The sequence below is a fragment of the Bubalus kerabau genome, chromosome 13 (genome assembly GCF_029407905.1).
Source record: "Bubalus kerabau isolate K-KA32 ecotype Philippines breed swamp buffalo chromosome 13, PCC_UOA_SB_1v2, whole genome shotgun sequence".
In the NCBI taxonomy this organism is placed as follows: Eukaryota; Metazoa; Chordata; class Mammalia; order Artiodactyla; family Bovidae; genus Bubalus; species Bubalus kerabau.
The window spans coordinates 33,050,812-33,064,497 of NC_073636.1; the positions used below are offsets into that span (position 1 = coordinate 33,050,812).

At 40.1% G+C, this 13,686-nt stretch overlaps 1 protein-coding gene across 4 annotated transcripts in view; it reads left to right on the top strand.

The window, feature by feature from the left end:
• The window catches only part of CACNB2 (calcium voltage-gated channel auxiliary subunit beta 2), a 428,799-nt gene that overhangs the window by 124,149 nt on the left and 290,964 nt on the right, over positions 1-13,686 (top strand). The window contains exon 2 of one of the 4 annotated variants that reach the window (XM_055543956.1): positions 4,426-4,533. The exons of the other annotated variants lie outside the window; for them this stretch is intronic. The gene's annotated coding sequence lies outside the window, so the exon portion shown is untranslated. The remainder of the gene's footprint in view (positions 1-4,425; positions 4,534-13,686) is intronic. 4 annotated transcript variants of the gene reach the window in all.

Sequence of the window (13,686 nt, forward strand, 5' to 3'; positions counted from 1 at the left end):
GCCAGCCATAGATGAGTTAGAGCCTTGTGGTTATGAGGCTCCAGGAGGTTACAGCTCTTTGAGGTCTCTGACCCAGAGACTCCTTGCCATGTTCTTGGAGACATCACGCAGATACTGTAAGCCCTGCTTCCACCCCCTCTCCTTTGAGAATTCCCTGGTCATCCTCCCCTCCTGAGTAGCAATCCCTGTGTGCCATAGGCTCTGGACCAACATCGGCTGGAAGGGACATCCCCCAGATACAAATCTGTCAGTTGCCTAACAAAGCTTGTGTGACCTTGGGTCACATCTTTTCCTTTGATCAGCCCCCAAATCTCTCAGACACCCTGCATCCTCTTTTCCCACTAATACCAATTCTCGAAGAACATTCAAGCGTATTTTTGCTTCTGCCTCTTGTAAGAAGCCCACGAGAACCAATGGACAGAGAAGCACATGTTTTACTTGCTTTAGAGTTGCCCCCATTTGGGATATGAAGTGTTGGATATGGAACAGTTGTTAGGAGTGGCCAATGGCTCAAATGATTCTATTCATTCTGTCCCACATTTAAAAAAAAAAATCATACACTATGATCATAGGTGTATCTGTTGGTACTTTCCAAAATCTACTGAATGAGAAAAAATGAAATTCAAATCTATAAACTTAAGCTTAGAAAGTCAGTAGACAGGGAACACTGCTCAGTATTCTGTAATAACCTAAATGGGAAAAGATTTTGAGAAAGAATAGATACTGAATCACTTTGCTGTACACCTGAACCTAACATAACAATTGTTATACTGCTGTGCCCCATATATAAATGTGCCCCATATATAAATATGTGCCCCAAATATAAAATAAAAATTTTAAAAAGAAAGTCAGTAGAAAGCCTTACTTCTCCAGAGCCAATTAAGTTGATGTTAGGACCCAAACGAAGGAGGAAAAATGTTTATGTCAAACATAATGAGTTGGTTCTTTCAAAAAAGGAGACTTCATAGTTCAGTTATTTTGCTTTTGGAACTATCTGGTTCATAAATGATAAGAATAAAATACTACTGTGTATACCTGTGGCGGATTCGTTTTGATGTTTGGCAAAACTAATACAGTGTTTGAGGTTTAAAACTAAAATAAAATAATAAAAAAAAAGAAATAATAATTGGGCAAATACATGATTTTTTTTTTGGAAGTACTTTATCCCTAACCAGATGACACTCCCCAAGTTCCACTCTCTCTGATCTTAAAATTGAAAGACCATTTTCTGTTACATCTAGCATTCTTGTAGGCTCCTCAACTAATTAAACCAGACAGGGGAAGGGAAAAAATGAGATTGTCTCATCCAGTTCTTTGCTTCTATGTTGCTCCATTGTTAGTGCAGGATTATTAAAAGATGAACTTCTTTTGAAGGCATCTGAGAAAGGAATGTTTGTGATCTCATTTGATATATCTGAAGTTCTTCCTGTTATTCTGTTCTGTAATTTTATATCTTTATGACCAGCATCTTTTCATAGTCCATCACCCCTCCCATTGTCCTCACTTTCCTCCTGACTCTGTGTAGGTACCGTGATCATGCAAACACTTTCAGCTCGCTCTCTCCCTCTCCCCTCTGTCTCCCTCTCCCCTCCCCTCTCATTCTCTCTGTGTGTCTTATTCTAGCTCTCTGCCTTTGTCCAGTACTCCTGGGAAACCCAAGCCAGGCTAAACACGACTCTTATGGACCCTTTGCTTGAACTTGAGTCGATGAACATGGTAGAAGGAAAAACCACTCTGTAAGGACTGTTTTCTCTAAGTTGAGGACCACAAATGTCAACGTGCTCTCAGTGCCACTCATCAGCCCTGGTTCCCTGGCCCTTCACTTGGCCACTCCTAAGATGCCTCTTGCACATCCTCCCCTTTGTCCTCCATCTCCAATACTTTCTCATCTTCTCACTCTATTAATCACCTTTCTTCTGATTTCATCTGAGAAAACAAGAACTCTCCCCAAAGCCCTTCCTCCCACTCCCTCTATTAAACCTGGTGGTACCCAAGCCCCTCTGCCCTCCTTCCTGTTACAGTGGGTGAACTGATCAAGAGCCCATCTTCGTGCATGGGTCTCATCCCCTCTGGTCCACCCAAGTACTTTGCTCCTACTACAATCTCTCCTGAAGCATCCCTCTCCCTCATCTCTTTCCTGTAATATCTCCATTCAAAGGAAAACATTCCTTATTCCCATATTCTATTGAAGCCATGTTTTCATTTTTCCTCGCTAAAGAATATCTCCTTGAAAACAGCTGTCTCTACTCACTGTAGCAAGTTGTTTTCCCTCTTTCTTAATGGAACTTATTTCAGTCAGACTTTTGATGAAGCCCCTTCATTGACTGCAGTCTATCATGATCATCAGGAGCCTCTACGATGGTCAGATCTCAGTCTAGTCTACATCTAACTTGACTTTGGTTGGTGTTGAACAAAGCCAGTTACTCCCCTCCATGCAGAGCATCACTCTCCAGCTTTCTCCCTCCTTCCCTCACTGCTCACTTCTTTGTTGGGTTCTCCTTTTCTTCTGACCTCTCAGTGGTGCCATGCCCCAGGAATCAGTTTCCAGACCCCTTCTCTGTCCATATTTCTTTAGGGACTTTCACTAAAGGTCATGGTCCTAAAGATCATATATGCTGACTTCCAAGTTTATAGCTCAACCCAAGCCTCTTTCATTTATATTAGATTGCCTACTTGACATATCCACATTGGTATCCTTTAGGTCTCCCCAACAGAGAAGGCAATGGCACCCCACTCCAGTACTCTTGCCTAGAAAATCCCATGTGTAGAGGAGCCTGGTAGGCTGCAGTCCATGGGATCGCGAAGAGTCGGACAGGACTGAGTGACTTCCCTTTCACTTTTCACTTTCACGCATTGGAGAAGGAAATGGCAACCCACTCCAATGTTCTTGCCTGGAGAATCCCAGGGATGGGGGAGCCTGGTGGGCTGCCGTCTCTGGGGTCACATAGAGTCGGACACGACTGAAGCGACTTAGCAGCAGGTCTCCCCAAATCCATATCCCCCTTGAAACTGTTTTTTGTTCGTTCATTTTCTCCTCCCAAGTCTGCTCTTCCCTAAGTATTCCTCTTCCTAGTAAATGGAACTACCACTCACATAGTTGTCTAACCCTCATCTGTCCCCCTTCCCAAATTAGCTTATTCTTGGCTCCTCTTTTTTCCCTCTCCAACATGAAATTCTGAGTCCATTCTGTCACCTAACCTTTATTTTTTAATTTTTAGTTTATATTAAAGTATAGTTGAGTAACCATGTATTAGTTTAAGGTGCACAGCAGAGTGATTCAATTTTATATATATGTGTGTATGTGTATCTCTTCTTTTTCAAATTCTTTTCCCATTTGGGTGATTTTGGTGTATTGAGTAGAGTTCTGTTTACTGTGCATTAGGTCCCTGTTGGTTATCTGTTTCAAATATAGCAGTGTGTACATGTCAGTTCCCTTCCACCTTTCCTCTTTGGTAACCATAAGTTTATTTTCTAAGTCTGTGAGTCGGTTTCTGTTTTATAAGTAAGTTTATTTATATCATTTTTTTTAAGATTCCGCATATAAACAATATCATGTGTTGTCTTTATCTGACTTCCTTTACTTAGTGTGATAACTTCCAAGTCCATCCATGTTGCTGTAAATGGCATTATTTCATTATTTTTTATGGGTAGTATTCCATTGTGTGTATATACACACACACACACACACACACACACCACATCTTCTTTATCCATTCATCTGTCAATGAACATTTAAGTTGCTTCTGTATCTTGGCAATTATAAATAGTGCTGCATGAACATTGGAGTACATGTACCCTTTTGAATTGTTGGTGGGAAATGTAAATTGGTACAGCCACTATGGAAAACAGTATGGACGTTCCTTAAGAAACTAAAATAGAGCTACCATATGATCAGCAATCCCTCTTCTGGTCATATATTCAGAGAAAAACATGGTTGTCACCTTACCTCTAAAATATATCCAAAATCCTGCTGCTGCTACTGCTACATCACTTCAGTCATGTCCAACTCTGTGTGACCCCATAGATGGCAGCCTACCCGGCTTCTCTGTCCCTGGCATTCTCCAGGCAAGAGTACTGGAGTGGGGTGCCATTTCCTTCCAATGCATGAAAGTGAAAAGTGAAAGTGAAGTCGCTCAGTCGTATCCGACTCTTTGTGACCCCATGGATTACAGCCTACCAGGCTTCTCTGTCCATGGGATTTTCCAGGCAAGAGTACTGGAGTAGGGTACCAGTGCCTTCGCTGATCCAACATCCTACCACTTTTCAATGTTTTCCCCCACAAATACTTTCAGACCAAGCCCCTGTTTCTCACCTGAACTATTGCAAAAGTTTCAAAAATGCTATAAGACTTAGATCCTGGGCATCTTCATACAGCAGACGGAAAGCCACTTGTAAGATGTAAATCAAATCGTGTGTCCTTTTCAGAGCTCACCAATGGCTTCTGTTTGCAACTGGAATAAAATCCAGTCCTTACACTGACCTGAAGATCCTAAATGATCAAGCCTCTGGGTGCTCACAGGGCTCCAACCACAGGTACCGTCTTGCTCTTCCTCCTGTAGATCCAGGACACTCCCTGTCCAGACATTTGCCTGGATTTTTCCCCCCAGGTGGTCATATGTCTCACTCTTCTGCTCAAAGTTCATCTTTCTAAAAGGGTTTCCCTGACCAACTTATATATAATAGAAACTTAGACCTCTACTATTCTTCTTTATCTCTCTTTACACAATTCAGAAAAAATGCATATTGACACTTCTTAACATTTGTTTTCATTTCCATTGCCTGCCTGAATCCATGAAAGCTGAAGTTTTGAGTTGTTCACTGGTATATCTCCACTGTCTGAAATGGGGCTTGATTCACAGAAGGTGCTTAGAGATATTTTTTGAGTGAATGGAAAAGTCCAACAAATTATTATTATTTGCCCAGCAAATAACTGGAAACAGCAATTAAGTCTTAGCTTAGGCTAGTAACCCCAATTAATTTTGTCTTTCCCCAAGGCCTTATTCTTCAACATCAGCTTTGCATTTCTTCCCTAATCTTTTTCTTTGAATATTTTTTACTTATGTTGGGAAACTTAGCCCTAGACTGTTGTCTCGCCAATTGTCTTATTGGATTTAATTTTTCCTCTATTTTTTTCATGAATGTGTCAAATTTTCTGTTTTTTAAAATTTCCCATTACCAGTTCATTTCTGCCTATCCTCTATATTTTAATATAAATAATTATCTTTTTGCATTTATTTTCTCTGAAGGGATTTTTTTCTCATTAAATTTGTTTGTATATTATTCTTGGTCCTTTGACTTTAGCCTGGTGTTTTCAATGTCAAGGAATATTTCAAGGTATTTATTCATTCACTTATCTAACCAAAAAACCAATGATTAAAACCCTATATTACATACTCACAGCATAATTTGAAAAGGACCCAACAATAGTAAAAATATCAGTTATTTTCACAGATGAGCTTAGTAGAAAACAGAAAGTTTGGCAATCTGGGAGAATATTTCCATGAAATTCTCAGCAAACTCTTAACAGAGTATGCACAAAATTTGACTCTAAAAGTGTTATTTTCTTACTTTGTTTCTAAATGGAAAAATTTGGATTTTGTGGAGCTATCCAAAGTCTTGTTTAGTGACTATCTACAGAATTTTGGCTGCCCCTTGGACCAGTTAGCACTTCTTCTTAGCTCACACACCCAGGAGGTACCCAGTAATCTTCCGGAACCGAATGGGGCCTCCTAGAACAATCCTTTCATCTTCTGAAGTAATTAAATTAATCTGGAAGCACTCAGTTTCATATTAGGGTAGAAAAGAATAATACTACATGCTTTCCTTTGAAAAGCACATTAAAGCTTAAAAAAAAAAAAAAGGCACATTAGTAAAACTATAAAATACAGACTTCCCTGCTGGTCCAGTGGTTAAGACTCCACATTTGCAATGTAGGGGGTATGGGTGTTTGGTCCCTGGTTGGGGAACCAAGATCCCACGTGGTGCACCTCTTAGCCAAAAAAAAAAAAGTAAAAAAGAAAAGGAAACCTATAAAATAGAAAATGAACCCAAGGTGATATTAATGCCTAATATAGTAGTCTGTTTTTTAGAGAACTTGCTAAGTGATTTTGGGCATTTATTATCATATAGACTTGTTAGTAATTTCAAATGTAGTTCATTTCTCCTAAAATGCGGACAGCCAAATACTTTGCTGTGCCTTTTCCAGCTTCTGTCTAATCCTCCAAAAACAGTCTTAAAGAAATGTGAAAATTGGCCAATTTCATGGCATGCTGCAAGGCCATTACTGTTTGAGTGTTAACACATCTTTTTTGAACTAGTCCTTCGGGCCTGTCTGCCCTCGGTTTTAGCTCATCACTTTTGAAGTTGTCTGGTCTAAATGTGGAAAGGCTTCAGCAACCTAAGCCTTACTTTTGGACAAACTAAAGATTAAATATATCCAGATGGTTGTGAGCATCATATAGCCACACTGTAGTTGAGTGTAGAATGAAAAACACAGCAAATTCCTTTTGAACTTGGGCTTCTTCTGTTACCATCTCCCCATCTCTGCACTCTGAAGCCCTCATCGAAAGACCCAACATCACACAGGCATAAGCTCCAATTCCCTCCCAGGTCTGTTCTTATTCCCCGAGTGTACATCTGCTGAAACCACTTTCTTTTTCCTGTTATCTGAAATGTTTCTATGAAAATGAAGGGGTTAGAAGAAAAGCCATTTGCTTTAACTACAACTGCAAATGGAGATGGTGTAGGCCTGTCTTTTTTTTTTTTTTTTTTTGGTGGCTGCACCATGTAGCCTGCGGATCTTAGTTCTCAGGGATCAAACTTGTGCCCCCTGCACTGGAGCACAGTCTTAACCACTGCGCCACTAGGGAAGTCCCGGGGTGACCTTGTTTTAAGTGTTTTCCTCTTTCATTATACTGAATACACCCAGCTTGATTACTCAATCTGTGTTGAACAAGCTTCTTAAAATCAGTCTTAAGATCATTGTCATTTAATTTTATCAGAAGGTCATCAGTCAATGAGAAATAGTATTCAGTGGATTTGTTTGAAGGACAGAGTCCATCACTGTTGGAAACGCTGGAGGCCTAGTATTTGGGGTCAAGAGCTTTGGAGTTCAACAGATCTGGGTTCAAATTTTTACTGCTTATGTGTTGTAGGGCCTAATCTCTGAAGTCTGTTTCCTCATTTTTAATCTAGGGATAAATAATAATGATACCTTCTTCAAGTTAATATGAGGAGTAAAGGAATAATGCGTCCTAACGTCCACATCAGTAGATGTTAAGTCTTTTGGTTATTGCTCTTGTTGATACTCAGGGATCAGGCCATATCTGTACAGAGTTAGGTGTCTTGGCCAGCTCATTCTCCCCTGACTCCCCCAGAGTATTTTATTGAATTCCCTGTGGTGTGGGACTTAGTTTCTAGTCCAGGTCAGTCTAAGAAGCAACTCTTTACCACCCATTAGTGGCATTTCCCCTTAAGGATGCCCCAGGAGTGCTGTTTATCACTTTCCACAATTCTCCTTTTCTTGGGGACCTCCAGGAGAATTCAGGGTCCCACGTCAGTGCCAAGCAGAGACATCCTTCTGAGCATTTGGTTTATTTTAAGCTCATGGACAGTAAATTACATAACTGACCGAGTTTCCCTTCTTGAGTTGGCTGCTGGGAAGCTTAGACCCAAATGTATGGCTCATTTGTCGGCAGTGCATTGGTTATTATGGGATGCATTTTGTGTCCTTTGCTTTATTGTTTTACTTTTTTATTCTCTCTTCTCTTTCAAGCAAATTAAATGTTATTTTACATTTTATTCTTATAAGTTGCCTAAACTAACTGCTGAAGCAAGGTGAGGCGTACATAGACAGAAAAATACAGAAAGAAAGAATGTGAAGTCGCTCAGTCATGTCCGGCTCTTTGCGACCCCATGGACTACATGTAACCTACCAGGCTCCTCTGTCCATGGGATTTTCCAGGCAAGAATACTGGAGTGGGTTGCCATTTCCTTTTCCAAGACAGAAAAAATAGATACAGATATATAAAGTAAGGCTTCTGGTAAGTGAGCCTGTATAAATGGCTTAGAGCTTGTCTATCTAAAAGATGTTTAATTTTTGTCAGAAGATACTTGTTCTATCAAATGAATTTTCCAGTGGGTAAAATTTCAGATTTTGCATGAAAGAGAAAGGAACAAGTTCAAAGATGGGAAAGTTTTGCATGAAGGAAGTTTGATTTGGGAAGCCAGTAGGGGAACCACTGAGCTCTCGATGGAGAAATGTCTTGTATGATTGGATTAGTTAATTAGCTTATTCTTTGTGTACAACCCCAGGGTCAGCTTATAAAATGAATTTTTAACCTTTCATAGAGAGCATAAGACCATGAGCTCAGGAGCCAAACTCCTGATAGAAGTCCTGGCTCTGCCATTTCCTTGGGTAATTGACTTAACTTCATTGTGCCTCAATTTCTTTGTTTACTTTATGACAAGTAAGGTATTTTAAAAAATTTTACACATGGATTATATATCTGTCCAAGAATTCTCAAATCTATGAGTGTTTCATGGCCACTTCAGAGAAAATGTGTGTTTTCTTTCTTGGTCTTTCCAAACAAACAGAAAAGCAAAATACTTTCTGTGAAATATTTTATTGTGTTAGCATCATAGATTTGTTTGTGAAATGTGACACCATAAATAGTGTGTCTTGCCTTTTTCCACCCAAAATATTAGTGTTAGTCACTCAGTGATGTCCGACTCTTTGCAACCCCATGGACTGTAGCCTGCCAGGCTCCTCTGTCTATGAAATCTTCCAGGCAAGAACACTGGAGGTAGCCATTTGCTTCTCCAGGGAATCTTCCTGACCCAGGGATTGAACCTGGATCTCCCACATTGCAGGCAAGTTCTTCAATATCTGAGCCACCAGGGAAGCCCCTTTCCACCCAAAGGTCAGTGGTTTCTTTTTCACATACGTATTGTATTTCCTTAGAGCTATAATGAGTGAAAGGAATGGATGCAATGTATTCTCTGCAAAAATAGTGTCATATGGAAAAATTTAACACAAAAACATTCTTGGCTGTTCCCCCTCTTCTTCCTCGATGCCTCTACCTCTTATACTAAAGAGAATATATCTTGCCTATTCAGCATTGAAAGAAAGTAAAGAGCTACAGAAATTAAGCAAATCTACCAAATATGAGGCTGGGGCAGGCAGGTTAAGGGAGAAAGAATCTGGAAACTGGCAGCTGGGAAGGGGGTTTTTTGGTGTGTCTGTTTGTGTCCAGAATTGAAGGCAGCCTCATCAGGGGCTTTAGGGTAGAAGGGAATTAGGGAGGGAAGGAAAGGGATTTTTTGAGAAATGTTGCAGTAGGGTATAGGATTCTCTCTAATGTTCACTCTGAGCTATGCAATGAAAAATTGACTTTTGGATGTTCAATTGATTTTTGTTGTTGGATTGTACTTCTTTCAATAGGATTGAACTACAAGAGATCTGAGTTTTATTAGGGTTACATAGTTTTCTCACAGTCTTGAATTGCACCCTGTGTATTCTAACTTTGTAACACAAACTATGTTTAAACTTGTCATTTAAGTTCGTTGCACATTTCATGTTTATTAATTTTAAAAGTATGACTTCATCTCCTCCAATTACTTTGCATGGAGTTATTTTATTTACTTCCGCCCTTCTCTGTAAAACGAGTAGAATAAGCAAATGATGATGCTGTCTTTACTGGGAAGAAATGCCTTGTTGGTCTGAAAAACCACAACAAACACTCAGAACAGCACATAAAAAGAGAACCCAGACACCTTGGTGAGAAATAGAAAGAAGTTTCAGTCTGTAGAAATTGGAATAAATTACAGGGGTGCGTTTTGGTGGCTAAAAGAGTCAAGTCCAGTGTAAATGCAAGATAGAAATAGAGACTAGATAGAGACTAGATAGAGATAGAGACTAGATAGAGACTCTGCTCAGGATGCTAAAGAGAGGATTGGCCAAGAAAAGGAGCAAACTGGGACTGACCTGAAAATAAAGATGTATCATGGATTGCCCTAGCAGAAGCTGCGCTTCACAATGGATGGTAGTATCGAGAATGGAAAGAATTGGGCCACAAGTGTCTTTTCCACTGGGCTTCTTTTTTCCATTTTCTGTACCTGTCTGTTTTTGTTGCCCAAATATCTCATAGATTCCTCCTCTTACCTTACCTACCATATCCACCACCAGGGACAAGGCATTGTTATCTTTCACATGCATTATTACACCAGCTTCTTAGCTGGTCTCCATTTCTTCTCTGGACATCTTTCCATCTAGTTTCAGCTCCATTACCAATGTGTGTGTGTGTGTGTGTTTAATTTAATTTAATTTTATTTTTAAACCTGAAACACTTCATTAGTTTTGCCAAACATCAAAACGAATCCACCACAGGTATACATACACTCCCCATCCTGATCCCTCCTCCCACCTCCCTCCCCACACCATCCCTCTGGGTCGTCCCAGCGCACCAGCCCCAAGCATCCAGTATCGTGCATCGAACCTGGACTGGCAACTCGTTTCATACATGATATTACACATGTTTCAATGCCATTTTCCCAAATCTTCCCACCCTCTCCCTCTCCCACAGAGTCCATAAGACTGTTCTATACATCAGTGTCTCTTTTGCTGTCTCGTACACAGGGTTATTGTTACCATCTTTCTAAATTCCATATATATGCGTTAGTATACTGTATTGGTGTTTTTCTTTCTGGCTTACTTCACTCTGTATAATAGGCTCCAGTTTCGTCCACCTCATTAGAACTGATTCAAATGTGTTCTTTTTAATGGCTGAGTAGTACTCCATTGTGTATATGTACCACAGCTTTCTTATCCATTCATCTGTTGATGGACCAACGGTATTCTTCACAGAGCTAGAACAAATAATTTCCCAATTTGTATGGAAATACAAAAAACCTTGAATAGCCAAAGCTATCTTGAGAAAGAAGAATGGAACTGGAGGAATCAACCTACCTGACTTCAGGCTCTACTACAAAGCCACAGTTATCAAGACAGTATGGTACTGGCACAAAGACAGAAATATAGATCAATGGAACAAAATAGAAAGCCCAGAGATAAATCCACACACATATGGACACCTTATCTTTGACAAAGGAGGCAAGAATATACAATGGATTAAAGACAATCTCTTTAACAAGTGGTGCTGGGAAATCTGGTCAACCACTTGTAAAAGAATGAAACTAGAACACTTTCTAACACCATACACCAATGTGTGTTTTAATTTTTATTTATCTATAAATTTATTTTGGCTGTGCTGGATCTTTGCTGCTGCTAGTGGGCTTTCTCTAGGTGCAGCAAATGGGAGCTACTCTCTAGCTGGCAGTTCATGGGCTTCTCATTGCGGTAGCTTCTCATTGGAGAGCAAGGGCTCTAGGCTGCAGGGGCTTCAGTAACTGCAGCATATGGGCTCAGTAGTTGCGGCAGGCAGGCTCTAGGGTGCAAGGGCTTTAGGAGCTGTAGTGCATAGGCTTAGTTGCCCCACAGCATGTGAAATCTTCCCGGACCAGCGATGGAGCCTGTGTCCCCTGCATTGGCGGGTGGATTCTCAACCACTGGACCACCAGGGAAGTCCACCAAGGTGTGTTTAAATGATGCTCATGCCTGTCGACTGTATGAATAGAATCCCACTGCTCTTAATGTAAAGGTGAAAATCCTCAGCTCACATCTCCTGATGTGGCCATCATCTATCTCTCCATCCTCATTTTGTCCCAGTCTCCCTCTTAGTTTGTTCTCCAGCTGTTTACAGGGAGCATCTCCCTTCTGACACAAAGACCTTTGTCAATAACGTTCCTTCCATTGGACAGGGCTACTCTGACCCCTTCCCCTGCCTCAGCCCTGCTCCATTTGGTTAATTCCTTTCTAGCTTCAGACAGCTGCATCATAGCTCTTCTTCAGGGAAGTTTCCTGCCTCATTTGATTCTAGAGGGTGTCTGCTCGCTCTACATTTTCATAGTATTCTGTACTTTCAGAGAACTTACTGGTGCCTAATTATGTTTACCTGATTATGGACTCAATTTGTCTTTCTCCCTCCCTGTAGTCCAAGACCACAATTACTTCACTGGTCTTTTTATCCACTAAGACCAAAGCAGACACTCACACATGGCGAATAGCACTCCCTTTGTGTTGCTGACTGAATGAATGAATGTAGATGTTGGGCTTCTTTTTTTGTTTCTGTTTTTAACTGAAATTAGTAGATAACCTGGATTTGAAAAAAAAAATCTGAAAAAGTAATATATATAACCAAATCACTTTGCTGTGCATCTGAAACTAACACAATATTAACACAAATATTGTGTAAACTAACACAATACACTTCAATTTAAAAAATAAATATTAAAAATTTTTTAATTAAAAAAAAATAGTGGAGAAGTTTTTGGTGCCCTTAAGAACCTCCAGGCTCTGGGGGACTTCACCTTCCAATGCATGAGGTATGGGTTCGATCCCAGGTTGGGGAGCCAAGATCCCACTTGCCTCATGGCTGAAAAAACAGAAGATAAAACAAAAGCAATATTAAAATGGATTCAGTAAAAACTTTAAAAATGGCCCACATTAAAACAAAAATAAAACATGCTAGATTCAGAATGGTTGCAGTTATAACAACAACATAGTCTGAAGGAAGAGTTCATTGAGTATGTATATGGGCTGCAGTCTCTGGTGAGAGGAGGGCCATTCATTTCCTGAAACCAGAGCCACAGAAGAGTCATAAGCACTCAGGCAGCATCAGCCCCAACAAGTAAGCTTCAGCTCCTCTCTGAAAGCTTCTCCAGATACAGTTTCATTCGTTGTCATCAAAGAGTTTCTCCAAAGCATCACTTTATCCTGTTGGACACCCTCTGTGTACTTTATCCCTTGTAACCACTAGTAATGGAGAAAGTGACCAGCAAATAAACTTGAATCCTCATCCTTTATAAAGACTGCCCAGAAATAAATCTCTTAGGACTTTTCAAATTCCTGACCTTGACATCCTAGGCATTCCTTTGCAGTTCTATTGAATGAGTTGTTTATGTCATTCTACCTCTTGTTGTCACTTTTTAATATTTTACTTTTAATATATCTCACGTTTAACAACCTAGCAAATTTAACAGTTCATTAGGTTTGTGCTTTGGCTACATGAACCCAATAGCTAGTTTTATTGACCTGATTTGATTTCATGATTTAGTAGACAGACATTTAGGGCAGACAACCACAGTAGTTCAATAACTTCAAATTTCTCACTGATAGAGAGTGATCGACTAGTTTTTACAGCCAAACAGGATGGAGCTTTTTTTATTTCCTATTTCTTAATAGAACCACGGAAATTTTCATATTGAAAGGCTTTGATGGTTCTGTGCGATAAAGTGTAAACTCCTTGCTGTGATGTTCAAAGACTCCCACGGTCTCATCCCAGCTCAATCTCCTGTTCCAGTCTCCTGACGAGACTGCCTTCTTGTCACTTGTTCCCACTCCCATCCCCTCACCTCCTCCACAATCTGTGGATTAAGCATTTATTCCAGAAACGCTTTGAGGTACTAGTTGGCCAAAAAGTTCGTTAGAATTTTCCTATAATATCTTAAGGAAAAACCTGAAGGAACTTCTTGTCCAATCCAATACTTTTAAAATACAGGTTTAGCATCTATGGCTGGGGTCTTAAACAGTATAAGCAGATCTCACTCTATTGTGCTTCACAGATACGG